This window comes from Mirounga leonina, unplaced genomic scaffold (assembly GCF_011800145.1).
Source record: "Mirounga leonina isolate KUSES-001 unplaced genomic scaffold, KU_Mleo_1.0 Mir_151, whole genome shotgun sequence".
Classification (NCBI taxonomy): domain Eukaryota; kingdom Metazoa; phylum Chordata; class Mammalia; order Carnivora; family Phocidae; genus Mirounga; species Mirounga leonina.
In genome coordinates, this window is record NW_023270377.1 from 44,246,199 (window position 1) to 44,265,231 (window position 19,033).

Below are 19,033 nucleotides of genomic sequence, written 5' to 3' on the forward strand. Positions count from 1 at the left end.
TTGTGCTTGCCTTTCACTGGATTCTTTCTATCTCTATGTATTTTTCCTTAGCAGTGGCAACCTAAGTCCCATGACGTTTTCTAGGCTCAGCTATATTATGACTTTGTTAAGCATCAAAGACTACTTTATGTATATACTTTCTCTCTTCACAGATATGTTGGCTTATTAAACTAAGATCTTGCCAGATTATCTTCAGGGTGAACTGTGCAGAAACTCAGATTATTTTTCTGAGTCTTTCCCATTATAATGTAGCATGTCATCTAAGGGGAAATTTGGATTCCTCCACCACCCAATGAATAGAAATTTATTTTTGCATGAATTTAAGTATATTTTCTCCAAAGAAGTTCATTAGTCCTTTGTCTGTCTACTAAGAGCATCATAGAACTTTTTGATAATCATTCACAATTCGGTTTTTTAATTCCTAGAAGGATTTAGGATTGCCCTGTAGTGATTCTAAGGATTTGTGATAAAATGCTCAAGAATTCCCTAGCAGTTCATTTGATAGAGGCCCAAAAATCCTCAGAGAGGAGATGAAACTTTTCTTTCTCCTCCCCACCCCCTCCTATTCTTCTCTCATCTCCTTACTCAAGAGAACTTGCTGGGTGCTAGAATTTTGGCGAAGGCTTGTGGACAGATTCAAAGGTAAAAATCACTCTGATGTTATATATAAGTCTAGAGAATTCTTTTTTTTTTTTTTAAGATTTAATTATTTATTTTAGAGAGAGAGAGCATGCATGGGGGAGGGAGGGCGGGCAGAGGGAGAGAATCCTTAAGCAGACTCCTGGCTGAGCACAGATCCTGATGTGGGGCTCAATCCCAGGACCCTGAGATCATGACCTGAGCTGAAATCAAGAGTTGGATGCCCAACTGACTGAGCCACCCAGGTGCCCCAAGTCTAGGGAATTCTATGGGAATTGCTTTTTCTAGAGAAGTTATAGCATTCCACTCCTTGGAAGATTCTAGCATTTGAACTTCTCTACCTGAGGAGATACTTATTTGGCCCTACTTTTTGTTTCCTGACTCTAAACTGGCTCTTTATGCATGTCAGAACACCTTCCTAAATCCCATGGTGACTCAACATTCAAGTAGTTTTGGTATGAACCTTGTCAGAGACTTTTAGAAAATACAAATAAATTACATCCACCAGTTCTCTCCTGTCCAAATGCTTACTTAGCTTGACAACTCTAATAGGTTAGTCAAGCATCATTTCCTCTTCCATGACCATGGTTCCTCTGTGAGTTCTGTTGTGTGAAGTACATAGTTATCCTCCACTTTATAACAGATTCCATAAAATTGCCTAGATGAAATGAGTCTTAGATTTCCAAGGTCTTCACTGTGTTTATTAATGGAGTCATGAGAATTTACCTTCTCTGGCTTGGTATAATTTGTTATTGACAGGTAACATGTCTTGACTCCCTATTCAACATTTCACTCTTAACTCTTCCATAGTTTTTGTGTAGATGCTATAGCATCACAGATGTTTTTTTCTGTGCCAGATTTCCTAATGAATGAAACACCTAATGTGTTTTTGGCAATTTGACTTTGGCACCTCTGACATGCCTACCTCAATATACAGTTTAGGTGTTGAAATCTTCAAATGAATAAACCAACCAAAACAGAAAATAACTAAACATTCTTTGAGTATTCCCCCAATGTACTAGTTTTATATTTAGGATTCCTTTGTTTTCTGTGCTTGGATTCCTTCTCTTTAACATTTTTAAGGATCCTTTTCATTATTGGCTTTGAAGTTCCTTGTAAGATAGTCTTGCAAATATTTTTCTGGTCTGCCTAATTTTTAATTGTATCTGATCTGTCACATTTAGGAGGCTTCCTTTTTTCCCTTATATTTGGAAATCTTTACAGTTTATGCCTATTACTCTCTGCGAAGTCAGCTTTTACTGTACCAATTTGCTGTGAAAGCATTTTTTCTTTCTTTTTTGCATCTGGCTTGTTTTTATGATTCATGACAAAAAATTCATCTTGGGCTTCTAATGGTGTATTTTAAAATAGTCTCCAGACTTTCTGTGGTTTATTTTATTTTAAACTATTCCTTTTTACTTTTTTATAATGACCACATTTTCCTAAGCTCCCTTTCCTGAAATTAAATGATTGTATATAGCATTCCTTCTTTTGCCCAAATGCTGAGCTGAATTGTAAACAATTAGTAGACAGAAATGGGTACCCATGATACAGCCTGCATCAGTTCCTGCTCAAATCTGCCTTGATGCTGAAAATTCAGGTCTAGCAAGCAGATGTCTGTAATGGCCTGTATTTTTGCATTCCAACATGTATACTATCTGCCTATGTGAAAATGACAATATAAATCCACGTTATTATTACTTTATTAGATATCTTCACTTTCTTAATTGTTGTATACTCTTCTGATTATTTTGTTTAAAATGGTCCCCTATAACATTGAGAATATGGTTCAAATTCTTTAGTTTAACAACCAAAGATTTTAATAATTTGGCCCCTAATTACGCTGTCTTCATTTACTCTCCACATGAGCTTTTTCTTTTCTTTCCCAGTATAGTTCTTCCTAAATGGTATCATTTCACAACTTTGTACGTTCTCCCAGATCTTTCTGGAAGACTTTTTCCCATCTTCTTCATCGTCCATATATATTCAAATGTAATGAAGATGTCTTCACTGTAACCAAAATGTTAGCTGTCAGCCACTTCCCAGTTAAATTGCATGTAACTTCCCCTAAGTCCATGATCCTTTGCCTTCTGTGTAATTCTACTCTCTTGCCTTGTTGTGAGTCCAGATGTGAGAGTCAGCACCTCACTCATATACCCAATAAAAGCCATTCATGCCAAGTGTTTGAGGATTTAATAATTGAATTGAAGATTTAGGGTTCCAAAAAAGGGTCGCATTATTAAGGACTAAGATCTCAATTATTTTCTTTCCCCATCCTTCCTCAATCCTCTCTCTCCCCTCTCTCTCTGCCTCTGTGTCCTTATCTCTATCTCTCTTTTTTCTTCCTTATCTTCCTTCTCAGAGAAAAAATATTTTTTTCCTTATCTTATACATTTTTATAGCCTGAACTCACTTTTCATACAGGATATCTCTGATCAGTAACTTAGCAAATATATTCTTTTCTTTTTTTTTAAAGATTTTATTTATTTATTTGACAGAGAGAGACAGTGAGAGAGGGAACACAAGCAGGCAGAGTAGGAGAGGGAGAAGCAGGCTCCCCGCTGAGCAGAGAGCCCGATGTGGGGCTCGATCCCAGGACCCTGGAATCATGACCTGAGCTGAAGGCAGATGCTTAACGACTGAGCCACCCAGGCGCCCCAAATATATTCTTTTCTTTAAAATATTGTACTTGCCCCATAGAAATCCTACTGAATGAAATCTTTAGCTCATTACATGACAATAATTTTTTAAATGCCTGCAATTATCTAGGCAACATAGTAGACACTGATTATACAGTGGTATAAGTGCAGATAAAATTTTTGCCTTCATAGAGTTTCTAATTTAGTATGTGATCCAAATAACTATGCATAATTGCAAACTATTTGATTTGAATTCCATTCCTATGGCTACCATAACATCCAGTACATACTTCTATTCCTACATGTAACCGTGCACTATTATAACTGATTATTTGTGAGTTGACCTCCTCTATTAGTCTGTAAATCTCAAAGGAGGGATGATGTCTTAATTCACTTTGTGTTCTTGGAATTCAGTATAGCACCTACATAGTATGCTCTACTGTAATGTATATTCAATAAATACTTGGGGGTTTAGGAAAGAATCTTTTATATTTTTAGCTTAGTTGCATGATTTTAGTGAGCAATATTTGTATTACTATATATTTACTATTAAATAGGAAATTCAATGAACACTGCTTTGAACCTATGGAAAAATATCAAACAAGAAAAAGCTGCTCAAGGAATAAGTTATTCTTAACTCCTGATGTGATTTTTTTTCACATTATTTCACTTACTTAAGTAAGATATCTATTGAATTTATAGTACCCTTGTAGTATTTCTAATGCTTTCTATATGCAAGAATCCTTAAATCTTCTTACATCCCACTTATTCAGAATCTGGGGTAAGGAAGTGCATGGCTTCCATTGTTCCATAATGTAGAGATTTAAAAGAATTCTTCAGTGCTCTGAAGGTAATGCTGGTTGTGGACTAGATTAGCTCAGCTTTCCATGAGGTTCCAAACTCAAAAAAGCACTAGTTCAGTAAGAGTAACAGTAGGGAAATTGCGTGCTAATATGTTCCAGGAGATGGTGAAATAAATTTCTTATCTTATTAATTTGGCAGTGCAGAGTTCCTCTTATGTAGAATGTAATTTCCTCTCTAAAAGAAAGTGAGGCATCTGTTCCTACTCAGAACCAAATGGAGAATTCTTCATTCACATCAGCATGTCAGGGCTGCTCAGTGTTCAAACTGTACTTACTGCTCAGGATGTTCTACTCATCTAGACTCGATAGTGTATCTCGTGTTTCACATTATTTGTTGAAATTATAACCACTTACCATTTCCCAAGTTCATTATGATTTAAAAAACCTGATAAGAAAGTGTGTATTTTTAAAATTTAATAAGATGGCTCGTGGAATTCATTCAGTCAAATTATTTGAAAAATAATCCTATATATTATGTTTGGTTATATATTTTTGTTTGGTCCCAGTCTTTCAGCACTGTGGAGTTATGAGGACATTGCAGCCTACTGAGTCCTTATGAAGCTAGAGATATATTTATAAAATCACTGTCCAGTTTTCTAATTCAACATTTGCAATAAACAAGCACTTATTGTTTTTCCTTCCCCCCCTTTAAGAAAACTCTTGCTCAAAAATAAAGCTTTTGCTCCCCTAACTAGGTAAAAGTAAGCAAATTCCCAACTATGTACTCACTTACTGAAACTGAGATTCCTTTTTTTAGTCTGTGTCACCCTGCATATTTTTTTCTTTATCTCTCTTTTGATTTTTTGAATTGTTCAGAAAGCCCTCAAGTGCTTTTGAGTTTACTGTTTTTAGAGGCTCAAGAGTCTTACATCATAGCAACATGCTTCTTACAGGCGAAGAATGTCTTTGAGAGCCCGCACCCCTTTCCATAACCATCTGGTTTGCAGATGATAAATACAAACACTAGGGGTTTTTTTTCCCCTCCCCTAAAGATCTGGGAAACAGATTGGACCTAAAATTCTGCCCTGGTGATCCCTGATACATTAATCTTCATTATCATGTCAAATTCTTTAAGAATTACATTCTCCAGCTATATGTTTTTAAAGACTGAACACACTGTACCTGTGACATTCCACCTGTGGGATGTTTTCCATGGTGCTGTAATATCTTCATTCTTTTCTTTAGCCTGGCCACATCTCACTCTTTTTTTCAAAAGCTGGTTGAAGACCTGCTTCCTCTGTGGAGTTTTTCCTGGTTAATCTAATATTCATGTATCTCTCTTTCATTGCCTGGAGCACTAGTCTTCACTGGAAATCAAATTGTATGGTGGTTTGAATGTTTTGCCTGTGTGCTTTGGTTCTCTGATCAGAGTTTGAGTTGTTTGATAATAAGATTCTTTGTTTTTGTTTTATTTTGTAAAGTATAAGGGACATAATGGATATTCAGGACCTAATTGTTGAATGAAGACTGCATTCAAGCCTTCAAAGAAGCCTCACTCTAATAGGGAATGTGGGAGAGACTAGATTAGGAAGCGATTAAGTTAGGGGAAAATTCTACAAAGTGAAGTATTAACCTTGACTCCAGGGCCAAGTCTAGCCTTTACATAGCTTTGGTGTGAATTGGAGAAGGCATCCCCTCTGGGTGACCCTAGGCAAGTGGAGAGTAGTACCCTTGTGCAAGCAAAAAGTCCTCCCTCCTTCCAATAGGTGTGGCCTTCGAGCTCAGAGCATGGCACCCGGGAACTTGGAATGAATGTCGCTGCCACTGGCTCCCTCAGTTGGAGACTTTGTGAAGTGTACAAGCTGCAACAATATACGGCAGCCCTCCGAACAAGTGGTGCAGATGCAAGTATAGGAAGCTTGGTAGTCTAGGAAGTACTTACTCTACGCATGTTCTGTGTGGCATGAGGCCAGAGGCTGAGAACTGATGGAATATTATGGGTCACAAACTGTGAGAGATACGTGGGTAGTTGTGGCTGATGTGAAAAGGATTTATTTATTTATTTAATCTAGGTTTTTAATTAGCATACAAAATAACATTTAAGAGAACGAAGAGGCCAGTTCACAGACAGATAAGGGAACAGTAGATGAAGTTTGTAAGGTGTGAGCAACGATCAGAGTGAAGAAAAGCACACAATTCTGAAGGTGTGGACGAATTTGTTATTGGGGCAGAGCATAGTGAGGGCAACGGCTGAGGTTTAAGAAAGGTGACATGGTTGGAGTGCCACTTAAGACAGTTTTAGTAGCTACATTTAGAATAGATTGCAGGGTAGCAACAGTAGAATGAAATCTGCAGGATGTCTGTGATCTTGAAAGCAGAAAGAAAGGGAAAAATGATCAAGGTGAAGTATGGAGCGAAATTTCTGGTTGACTCTACGTGAGTATAAAATCTGAGGATAAGTGCTCTGAAAGCTGAGGAAATGGAATGTATAGTAATGATTTAAGTTATAATTCCTTAGTGGATATTTATGAATATAACAATAATTATTATTATTGAGTTCCTAGTATGTGCACTCAGTTATTAAGCCTAGGTCCCATGCATTATTATAAGTAAAGCAAGTATATTGTGCTGAGGTAGCGTTCAAAAATATAATCTCCTAGGCATAGGTTTAAAGTATTATTTTTTATGAAAGGATTATTTGTTATAAGCTGACTTTAAAAATTACTGACACTCTAAAATTCTGTGATCTATGGGAATGTTTCCCAAAGCGTAAGACATTAGTCTCAATGCTACATGAGATACTTTTAGGTAGCATACAGCATTTAATTTTTTGCAAGTTTGGTGTTGACATGTATATTAGGAAAAACTATATAGCTTATCAAATCTGAGGTTTGTTTAGAACAAAGTTTAAAAATTTAAAGCTTAAAAAATGGAAGAGTCAACTTAAAATAGATTTTAATGGAAAATACACATAAATAATGGTACACAATATACACAAATACAGAAAAATTACAATTATGGTGAGCTCGTTGATGCCAAATGGAAGATCCTAATCTACAGTCTACTTACAAGCATTTATCTCAAAAATTAAAAAAAAAAAAGGAATTGGGGAGAATTATAAATGTTTAGACATATTTAGTTGGAAAGTAGTAGAAAGAATTTTACTATTTTAAAGAGATTTTTGGTTTAAAATTATTTTTAACCGTCAAAATATAGTTTTAATTTAAATCTTTTAGAATAGTCTGTACTATTCTATCTAAATCATCTAAATAAATACCTAAAACATCTAAAATGTTTTCAATATTTACATAGATTAGGGAAAACTCTAGCTATTAATTACATCAAATTTATATTATCACTTAGCATGAGATGTAAGAGACTCCAGAGAAGAGTTTGATACTATCTATACAATGATTATCCGTAAAATATCTCAAGTTCTTTCCTTAGTATCCTGAAGCTTAACTTTTGGTCTTTGATCCTTGACATAAAAACTTCATTATGAAATTAAGTAACTAAATTTTATTGGACAACTGGATTTTTAAAGATTTTAAAAGAGATAGCTTCACTACTAAATCCTATAAACTCTTTGACCCAGTTAACTGGCCAGTTAACTTTTTTTATGGGTCAGAATACACCTTAAGAATCCAGAGGAAAATTAGCAGTGCATTTCAGTCTCTCTCTGCAGCACTGGTAAATTTCAAGAATCCAGGGGAGAGTTGAGAGAAGAGAATTTGTTAACTTTAAATGTTGCTTTAACCGTGTGACCCATGTGACTGTATAAACTTATTTTATTTATTGGGTGAGAGGAGATCTCTAACCAGAGCCACAAATAAATCATCCTAGTCAGAAGGGCACTCTACTATATACTAACTACATAGCTGTTGGCTGAGGTTATATGAAGAACACACCTTCTGCAGTCACATAAATAAGGCTTTGACAACTGACTCTTCACTACTTTGGGGAAATCAGTGGCCCCTGTGAGCCCCAGTCCCTTTATCTGTAATATGGGGAAATAGGAAAATAATTCCCACCTCAAATAAAAATTTGAGCATTTATAAGATAACATCTGAAAAATGCCTTGTATAGAATACTTAATAAATGGTTTTATTATTACTGGTGACCTGAAGCATGCTAATTATGCAATATGATCTGTTGCACACTACATTTCCAGCTTATTTCATCCACGCTAAACCATCTGGAATCCTTAGCTCATGTTACTCATCTCCCCTCTCTCTGCCTGTCAATCCTGCTTTAATTCCCAGAATACCTTACTTTCAGCACATCTCTATTAAAAGGAATACATCTGGCTATTTTATAGTTCCTTTCAATAAAAGAATAATTATTTGTTATTAAAAATATATTTAAATCTCAAATGGGCAAGGTATGATTTTTTAGTGCATTTTAGAATATTTGAATTAGATCAACCAACAAGAAATATTTGTCATGCTTAACAGTTTACACTTTTTAAAAAAAAAATTTTATTATGTTATGTTAGTCACCGTACAATACATCATTGGTTTTTGATGTGGTGATCCACGATCCATTGTTTTCGTATAACACCCAGTGCTCCAGGCAGTTTACACTTTTTAATGTAGATTATCTCATTTTATTTGAGGTGAGAATTATTAAACCTAGTTCTTAAATTGGAAAAATTGAGCCTTAGGAAAAGAAATAACTTACTCAAGGTGTCCCTGCTAGTAATTAGTAGAGCTGGCTCTTCTGATACCAGACACTGTTTTTCCTAGTGTATATTAAACTTCTACAGTGAATAATAAGACTTAATACAAAAATCAGAAAGGGTAAAGATAATAGCCTACGCGGAAAGGAGTATGGAGATTTAAAGCTCTGAAAATACGACATTATACATTTTGAGCAAAGATAAACTTCCCCATTCTGTCTCTCCCTTTCTCTCTGTACACACATATCCATACATTTTCTGTATCCTTATCATTCGTCTTGCTGTAGTACAGTGGTATCTCTGTGTTGAGCTTCCTGGTCTATAAACACATCTTTGTTTCATAATCAGGTGCCCAGTTTGCGACCCGGATTAAAAATGTACTGATGTTCACAACAGTTCTTTAATCTGTTTAAAATGGAGTAAAGAAAAGAAGGCAACTTGGCCCCCAGGCAAGAGCTCTGGGGTGGGAATCAGAGGACTCTTCATCTTTGAAGCCTTGGGCGTGTTCTTTGTGTTTTCATGTGCTGGGAAATTTTTGATTTGCTCTTTTCTCTGTATGGTGCTATATGGAGTATGTATATATGGTAAAATGAATTCTCTGTTGGTATAAGTGATTTTCTTAACTTTGATGCTTTTTTTCATTTTTGCTTTTTATACTAGATAATTATAGAAATGCTAAGCAATTATGCTTTGACATACTTCAACTTCTGGTCATTTTTTAAAATATATTTTTATTTTAGAAGTTATAGATTTACAGAAAAATTGTAAAGATGCACTCCAGATTTAATTTCCCCTCTTCTTACCATCTTCTATTAACAACTAATTAACTAGTGTTGACAGTTTATTATTAACTAAAGTCCATATTTATTCAGATCTCCTTGGGTTTTACCTAATGACCTCTTTCTGTCCCAGGATCCCATCCAGGATACCATATCACCTTTAGTTGTCACATCTTCGTAGGCTCCTCTTGGCCGTGAGAGTTTCCTAGACTTACCTTATGTTTCATGACCTTGACAGTTTTGAGGAGTACTGGTTAGTTATTTTATAGAATGTTGCTTAATTGGGATTTTTCTAACTTTTCTTTTAAATATTAGACTGAGGTGGTGGATTTTGGGGAGGACAACCTCAGAGGTAAAGTGCCATTCTCAACTCTCATCATGAGGTAATGTTTGTCAGGTGTCTCCACTGTAAATTTACTATTGTTCTTCCTTTCTATATTGCACTCTTTGGAAGAAAGTCACTGTGTGCAGCCCACACCTAAGGAGAAGGAGTTATGTTCCACCCATAATTTATTTGGAATTCTGCACATTCCATCCATTCATTCATTCGTTCATTTGTTTTCATTTATGTATATCAGTGTGGATTTGTGGATATTTATTTTAAACTTTGGGTAATAATTCATTGCTACTTTCCTTTTTAGATTTTTCCTACTTTGACCATTGGGAATTCTTCCAGGTGGCTCTGGTGTCTCTTTGACATACCCCCATCATTGTGGGTTTTTTTTTTCCTTTTTTCTTTTTTTAGTACTATCTTACTTTATAGCATTCTAAGATGCTCCAGGCTTATCTTGAATATTTCCTGTCTTAGTCATAGAATCAGCCATTTCTTCAAAGAGCCTCCTTTTATTGGAGTATGGTAGTAGAAACCACAATCTGAGGCCTAGATATATATCGTCATTGCTACTGGGAGTCATTTTTTTTACCCCTCTCAATTAATAGAGCAAGGAAATATATGCATGTATACAAACAGGTGTATATACATACACCTATAAATATTTTAATGAATTATGTATCTACAATATTTTAGAAGCAAGGACACCTTGGGAGTAGGATAGCTTTGGCTTTTATAACAGTTCTCCCCAAGCTTTCCATGTGTGGGCTATCATATAAAACAGATGCAAATTAGGACACATTAACAAATACCATAAAGGTAGAGCTAAGCAAAGGCTCGAAACATATAAAAGTATACCCTAAACTAGACATTCCTTCCTGGAGTTCCCAGGCCGAATGGACCTGCGCATATGTTCTGTTTGTTGCACACAGTGCTTTTAAAACTATTTGAATTACATAACATTAAAAAAGTGAGAGATGTCAAATACAAATATTGATTTCTAGATTCTCTTTAAATTTTATCATATCTGAGAAACTCTGGACCCTCATTATTCATGTAACAATCGCCTTGCATTGAACAGTAGTTCAGATCTTGGTGAGGACTGCACAAGCTCCAGTCCACCATAAGCCAGGCTCTCCATCCCCACCCCCACCTCATTTTCTCCTGGATACTGAAGAGCCAGCTGAGGGTACATCCCACATGTGCTGTTGTTTTTCCCATGGTAAGGAGGAAAGGAAAATATTTTTTGAATCCATGGCTAACCACAGTGGGAAAATGAAAGGTTGTCTACAATATATATATAAATTAAGTAAGATGAGAGAAGGCATGTTTCTCTATGCAAGTGAGAAATATTCCTATTTGCTTAATATGCAAAGTGTGACTGCATCAAAATACTACTACTTAAAATTCCAATGTGAAATGAACCCTTGACCAGTATTTGGATGTCTGCCTTAATCCTTCATTCTCCAATAAGGATCAGAACATAAGCCTTCTTGCCACTTCTACAAAATGACTTCATAAAGTAATATGATCCAACACAGAGTTCGGATTTTGTCGTGGCTTTGATGTATATACCATTAATATATGGCCTACTTTTAAATCTTTAGAAGACATCTCTATGTCTTTTATTTTCTATGAAAATTTTTATAAATCTTGAACCACGTTATTTTGTGTAAAAGGCCAATAATAAATAATTTATCCAAGGTCTATAAGTACATTTTTCTGCTATATTTAAAGCACTATGTTTGTAATTTTGTCTACAGAGTCAGTTAGTTTTATTCAGAAGGAACATGATTAAAGGAAAATGTTATTAATTGTAGAATATAGATTTCTAGTTACTAAATATATGGAATATGGATTCAGCATTTTATTTGACATTTTTCTTTTGTTTTCAAAATGATGAACATTATGAGGAAATAAAAAGAGCCATTAGTAGTTAAATGAAAATAAAATCTAGGTTATAAGTAGCTGGAAGGGAAGCAAGCTTGTAGCTTCCCATGTTTTACTGACTGAACCAAATTCAATATATTTGTCAAGAAAATGAATTTATGGCAAGAAGAAAAAAAGTGTTGTAATTATTGGAATAAAGGTGAATTTAGATAGAATTTTAAGTATAAAAATAAATATAGTATAAAATAAAATTTAAAAGTATGAGAAATAAACCACATTTAGCTATTTGACCATCTCCCTCTTCCCCCAATATCACTGCATAATTGTCAGCATCATAAGATTTTATGTTTATGCATGTCTATTTGCATGTATGTATAAGTATAAAAACACATAATTTTACCATGTTTATACATATGTAATATCTTTGTCTATATATGTATTTGTAAAAAAATCTACAGCTGCCTAATATGAATGTGTATAACCATTTCTATAAAAGAACATATCTACAACCACAATACACACATATGAAATGATATTTCATATATATATATATTTACATACATAACACTAATGTTCCAATTAGACAAAGCTAATAAACTCAATGGAAACTCCTGGTCTGTGGAATATGTTGAGTTTCACATAATTTCTTAGGAACATTTGCCACATAAATTAGCATTCAGAAAAACTGATGAATACAGCTTGAGTTAACCATGAAGATTCCAGACTTTCAGTGCTGAGCCAGAAATTGAATCAGGACTCTACCTCAGCAGGTTCCATGCTATGAGCCATTTTATTCTAACACCTCCCTGACCACTGCCTATCCAGGGAATGAATGTGAGTGAGGAAGAATGTGTGATTAACAAGGCCTTGCTTTTCTGCTGATCTTCTTTCTGGATGGAAAAGCTTACCCCTGCAATAATACTGCCTAGTTTCAAATCTGGGCCTATCACTTCTGAGGAGTGGGCATCTTGGCCCCAGGACAAACTGTTTAATCACTGTGAGCTATTACTGTCACCTCGTGGGAATGATACGATGTTGAAGATTACATGAGATCAAGAATGTAAAGCTTTTGGGCTGTACTTAGCACATAAAGTATTCAGTTGACTTCTATGGCTACTTCTGCTTCCACTACTATCAATTTAAAGAAAGTCCTTGTAAACTGAATTGTCTTCTATTTTAATAACTCTTATAAAATAAAAAAAGACCAACATCCAACTTGTGAGTCACCAGTTCATCGTCATCAGTGTGGAGGTTTCCTGAGTGTGTAGGTCTGGCCATAATGTTTGCAACTGTTTGAAACTGAAGCAATTGAAACGCTTGAGCCTGCAGATTATCATTAACAATAAACTGTCAAGTGGAGTAGTACGTTCAGTTTTTCAGTTCACTGTTTGTAACCACTATTTATGACACAAGTGAGTAGGATTTGCTAGAAATCATTGCAGTATCTTATTTGCAAGCTTAGGTAATGTTTCTCTTACCAGGTAGGCACTCCGCAGTTTCATGGAGCATTGGAAACGTGTGTGTTACTATTAGTATTTGGCAATATTTGGTCATAAAGTATTTTCACTATAATTTACATATGACATGTTATTATGCAGGTTATGGAAGAAGAAAGTTGCTAAAGGGGTTGAGATAATAATCTAGAAATCCGTGACCATCTGTGGTGGGTTCTGTTTTTGCTGTTTGGTTGGTTTGAATGAGAAGTTTTGTGTTTCTAAAGTAAGCTAGTACTTTATTATTATTTGACTTTGGCCGTAAATGTAAGCTGAAATGGAAAACAGAAATCGAAGGTAAATTATGACATAAATTGAAGATTTGCCATATATATTATATATATTCCAGCTAAACCTAGGTTGTGAAGCCGGAGATATGGATACTGTTCTTAAGGGCAAGATGACTTTCCAAAGCTTTGAAATGCCTCTTATAACTTCTCAGATTGTACTAATTTCATGTGGTTAATAAGGCATGTAGGAGCTAGTGTTTTCACTAATGATGGATTAATTGGAACTAGGGGGATTTCATTTTGTAAGTCTTAAAACTAATTATCCACCCCATCTCCCTCTGTTTAGCCAGGCTTAAGAGATAGAAATGAAACTTTTTGCATTGCCATTTATGATATGATTTGTCTCATTTTCCTGGACTTTGCCCTTTATTTCTTGGTGTCTGGTGTCTCCTAAATTCCAAAATCTTTTTTTTTTAGGTAGTTTTTTTTTTTTTTTTTTACTTTATAGTTCATCAAATTTGAATTTGCTTTATGCAAAACTGTTGAAAATTATGTACTCCAACACAGTCCAGCAAACCACCAAGAGATTGTCATGTTTATATTGTCAACTACCTTAATAGAATAATTTTCAGGCTCAGGTTATGATTACTATCAACTCTGTAAAGGCTTCCTGGTTGGTGAGAAGGTAATCTGCCAAGCGACTGACACTGGAACAGAACGGAGGGCTAGAGGTACTAATAACTCTCAGAGTAGCCTGAAGAAGATGTTAGATCTAGGAGTCTGTCTTGATACCAAAGAACATTGATCAGCATTATCATTTCTGATATTTGTTACTTTTTTATTGGCAAAAGAAGAGCTTTCAGGAATGGTGAACCAATTCTATACAGCTGTGTCTTCTCTAGTCTGTAAGGTCCGTGAAGGGCAGGGTAGTGATTACCAGTATGTTCCGAAATAGACACCTGAGAGAAAACTGAAACGGTCTTTCCACTCTTTAAGGCAGGACAAACTGCTCCAAAAAATCTTCATCTCGTAAGAAACAGAACTGAACTCCTCTGACTTTGTCACCAACATCAGGCTTCACATGTCTCCCTAACTTCTTTCTCTTTTTTCCCTTCTGTCCTTAGGCTGAACCCTCCTTGATTCATCCTAGGACCAGAATAATGACCACCTATCTGGTTTGCTGCATGGAATCTTTCTCTCCTCTATGATTCTCTCATCTTACTCTACAATCTCAGAAGATTCAATGTTCCTTCTTTCATTTTGCTGCTCAATGAAGGAAAAGACTTCAATGCTATCATATTACCATCAACCAAGTTAAATACCATACTGTCAGTTGGTGTTCAGGGTTGCTATGATTGGAAGCAACTGACACTTTCTGGCATTTCTTCCACTTATTCCCTAGATAGAATACTCCGTATCAGGCAGACCAAATACAAGAATGCTCCCCAAGCACACCCCATCTTCAACTCCTCATCTCTGAGTAATTGCTTAAGTTCTCTCCAGTTATTATTGCCAAGCTCCTAGCCAGGCATTCACAGGCAGTGAGTGCTCAATTAATTTGTTTTCTTACATTTGGACAGTAAATGAGATGGGTAGTTAAAAATTATACACCTTTTATTCAGATACATTATGGTTTGGTTATTTGAATTTCACTCACTGTTTTTCAATTCTATTATGCTTTTCTAAAAACAATTTATGGTATTTAGTTTAAATAAAAGTACTGTCAAATTATTAGAAAGTTAAGATAGCTCCTGCTTAATATTTGGAGGCAGGTCCGAAACACTTGTACAACTCCCTTAAGCACACAAAATTAATTTTATCTCATTAACTAAAGGCATTCTTTTAAAAAATTGTTTTAATGTACAATCAGGTTTGTAACCTTTCCTAAAACAAGTTCTCTTTTTTTCTCTGATTTTCTGAAGTTGTCTGTACCAAAATGATACTGTTATTCTGGAACGCTGATGTGGTAGGAAACTTCTACTTAGGTCTCTAAAAAGTAGGCTATGATTATATATCATAAAAATAGATGTAAAACGTGGCTATTCTGGCCCCTTGAGGTCAGAGAACCTTGCCATGAGCATCTTTAATCACATGTCTGTACATCTCAGTGACTTAATATTTCAAATAACAGATGTTTTAATACAGGACAATGAAAATATAAACCTCAGTGGATGAATTAATAGATACTTTATAATCAAATCTATTATCCTCTGAATTAATGAAAACTTAGTGTTCATTTTTTAAAATTTTATCAATTACATTACATAGAATTATTTTTTTCAAAATACTCAAATCTTAGCATGAGAAATATGTAATTATTAACACATAGACTCTCTCCTTTTCTCCTCTAATTGTTTTGCTAAGTACAAGAAGTGAGTTTAGCTAAAGTTATCTACGTATATGATGAAATTCTCTCAGAGGAACTGTAAAGCAAATTGAATCATAGTTGAGTATTCATCCTTGTCAACAATTCAGTTATTTTTTTTTAAGTTTTTACTTATTTTTTTAAGTTTTTACTTATTTAGTTAAGTAATCTCTACACCCAACATGGGGCTCGAACTCATGACCCTCAGATTAAGGGTGGCATGCTCTTCTGACCAAGCCAGCCCAGCAATGTAGTTCTTAGATTCACATTTCATTAGTGTCATTAGATTTTCAGTTTTTTGGACTAAAGAGAGTACCATCATTATGCTTTCCTGAAGCCAGATTGCATGGAGAATCATCATGTATTTTCCTTCCCCCAGGTCCAGACAGGCTGGGTGTCTCATCAATGAGTTCCAAACCCTAGGTGCTTGATTGTTTCTGCACAACAGAGACCCACTGGTCATGACACAGACCTTTCTCTGTGAATTAAGCAGAATGTTTATAGCTGCCCTCAGTGTCCAATAGCAGTTCAAAGCCAACCTTTGACTCAAATTTTTTGTCCAACAAGGTGTCCTAAGACCATCTATCTTGTGTCTTAAGACAATCTAATTCATTAAGCTTCTTTCTTTTTCAGCCGAGAGCTCTTTAAACAAAAGTTAAATTTTCTCACTGATATATTGCCATATTTTCATGAAATTTTTGAAATGGCATGAACATTTTAAGGGCAAAGAGGGATACTTTTGATGCTTTGTGTTATATTTGCTGTTAAGTTACATTGGCAAAGTGTCCCATTATATAAACTTTGTGATACATTTAACCATCAAAATCATTTCCTGTAGCCCAAGAAAGAACTTGAGATTGCTATTCATGATGATAGTACTTAAAGATGACATTTCTCCTAATAAAAATAGTAATTTAAAAATGTTAGAATCTCGGGCGTGTGGGTGGCTCGGTTAAGCGACTGCCTTCGGCTCAGGTCATGATCCTGGAGTCCTGGGATCGAGTCCCACATCGGGCTCCCTGCTCAGCAGGGAGTCTGCTTCTCTCTCTGACCCTCCCCCCTCTCATGTGCTCTCTCTCATTCTCTCTCTCTCAAATAAATAAATAAAATCTTTAAAAAAAAAAAGTACATCAATGAACAATTCCTTCCTTCCTTCACTCATGCATTCATCCACCCTGCAAATATGTTCATCAAAGGCTGATTATATGACATTGGGTGTGAAGATTGCATCTTCTTTGTCAAAACATGGAACCATAAACAGGCCAATAGAGGCACTGAAATCCCAAGAGAGTATTTTTTAACTCATAGTTTAAGCAAGTGCAATATTTCTTTTTTTTTTTTAAAGATTTTATTTATTTATTTGAGAGAGAGAATGAGATAGAGAGAGAGAGAGCATGAGAGGGGGGAGGGTCAGAGAAAGAAGCAGACTCCCTGCTGAGCAGGGAGCCCGATGTGGGACTCGATCCCGGGACTCCAGGATCATGACCTGAGCCGAAGGCAGTCGCTTAACCAACTGAGCCACTCAGCGCCCTAAATAAATAAAATCTTAAAAAAAAAGTTAAAATCTCTGTGAGATTACCCCTGTTTATTAAAAATTAACCCTAGTTTCCCCTCCCCATTTAATTCGTGTCTCTCTTAGCACTTTCTGTCTTTACCTTCTGAAGTTTGCTTTGTAACATTTGTCAGTATTAGACATATTAAATGATTATGTGTTTATTTGCTTATTTTCTGTTTCCCTCCACTAGTGTGTAAACTCCTTAAGGACTAGACTTTTTCTGTTCTGTTCTGTTCACACTTAACATTCCTAACACTGGTCTGGTGCCTAATAGATAGTAGGTACTCAAATATATATGTATTGAATGAATGAAAGAGAAATAAATTGAACCTTTTGATGTGACTTGGGATTTAAAAACTGGACTCATAATTCAAGGTTACTTGTGCCAAAGGTAGGATTGTAGACTACTTTATCCTCTGAATATTTATTCATCTATAAAATGAAATGGACACTTATCCCTGTAGAAGAGGTGATAGGTATGTGTGAAATCTTCTCAGAGCCAAAGTGGCTGTTTAAATATGATAGCAATCCTCTGATTTTATTTCCTTCCTTCCCTTTTAGTTCACAAAGCTCAATGAACACGCACTCTGTCTCATATCCCCTGCTAGATGTCAAGGATATAGCTATGAACAAGACAGAGATACCCTGCCTTGCTAGCCAAGACAGAGTGGAGGGTGCAGTCTAGGAGGTGGTAGAACAAAAGTTAGGATGAATCTGGTCAGCGTTTTTAGAAGTAAGCACCCTTTGAAATTGAGCACACATGAGGTGCTCAACAAATAATTGCTAAATAAATGAGGAAAATGAAGCTTTAAAGAAATTCTAAATCTGAATTTCATCTCTTTTAACTTATTTCTATACATGGAAAGTCAAACTTTTTTTAATAGATTCTCCTCTCACAATTTCTCTGTGATTAATAGGATTTGGGGGTAAATTGTCCAAAAGCTCACACAGAGATTCTACCTACAGGATACGACCATCTTTCTATGAATTACTAGAGGAAGGAAAATTCTCATGCAAAATCAGGAGAGACAGTTCCTTTCAGAAATAAAAGTATTCAGGAATGCGTTGCCCATAACTCCATCACTAGTGTCCAGGGAAGTGTCTGGCACAAACAAGACAGAAAGTGCATTTTTGTCAAATTGAACTGGAGGAATATAAGGAGGAAAAGTATTTTAGTTCTGTGGCCAAAACAATCTCTAATATATCACAACACAGACATCTTACTTCAGTTAACTGTTCATTTCTTTAAAGGAATCTCTCTGTGCTTCGGGGTCAGTTATGGTAATAAAATTCATAACTGCTGTAGACAGAACCATTGAAAGAGCACAAGTTGAAACAACTAAAGTGTTCATGCCACATGAGGCCATGAACTTGATATCACTATAAACCTCCTAGCACACTATCTTCTATAATGTAGCCACATAATAGGTGGCTAAATTATAATCCAACCACTCCCTCCAAATTTTAGCATATATGAAGTTCGAGTGGATGCATGTAATACAGTTGAGTCACTTTTCGATTCCTGACTTGAAAATAATTTCCTAGACCGCATACTATAATTTGTCCATTTTTAGATTAAATAGGTGATTTATGAAAGTAATCATCACCTAGTAGTTTTTGCATGTAAAATA

General features: G+C 35.4%; 1 protein-coding gene across 2 annotated transcripts in view; it reads left to right on the forward strand.

Moving 5' to 3' along the window:
* COL5A2 (collagen type V alpha 2 chain) overlaps positions 1–19,033 on the forward strand; it is a 335,664-nt gene that overhangs the window by 225,028 nt on the left and 91,603 nt on the right. The window lies entirely within an intron of this gene.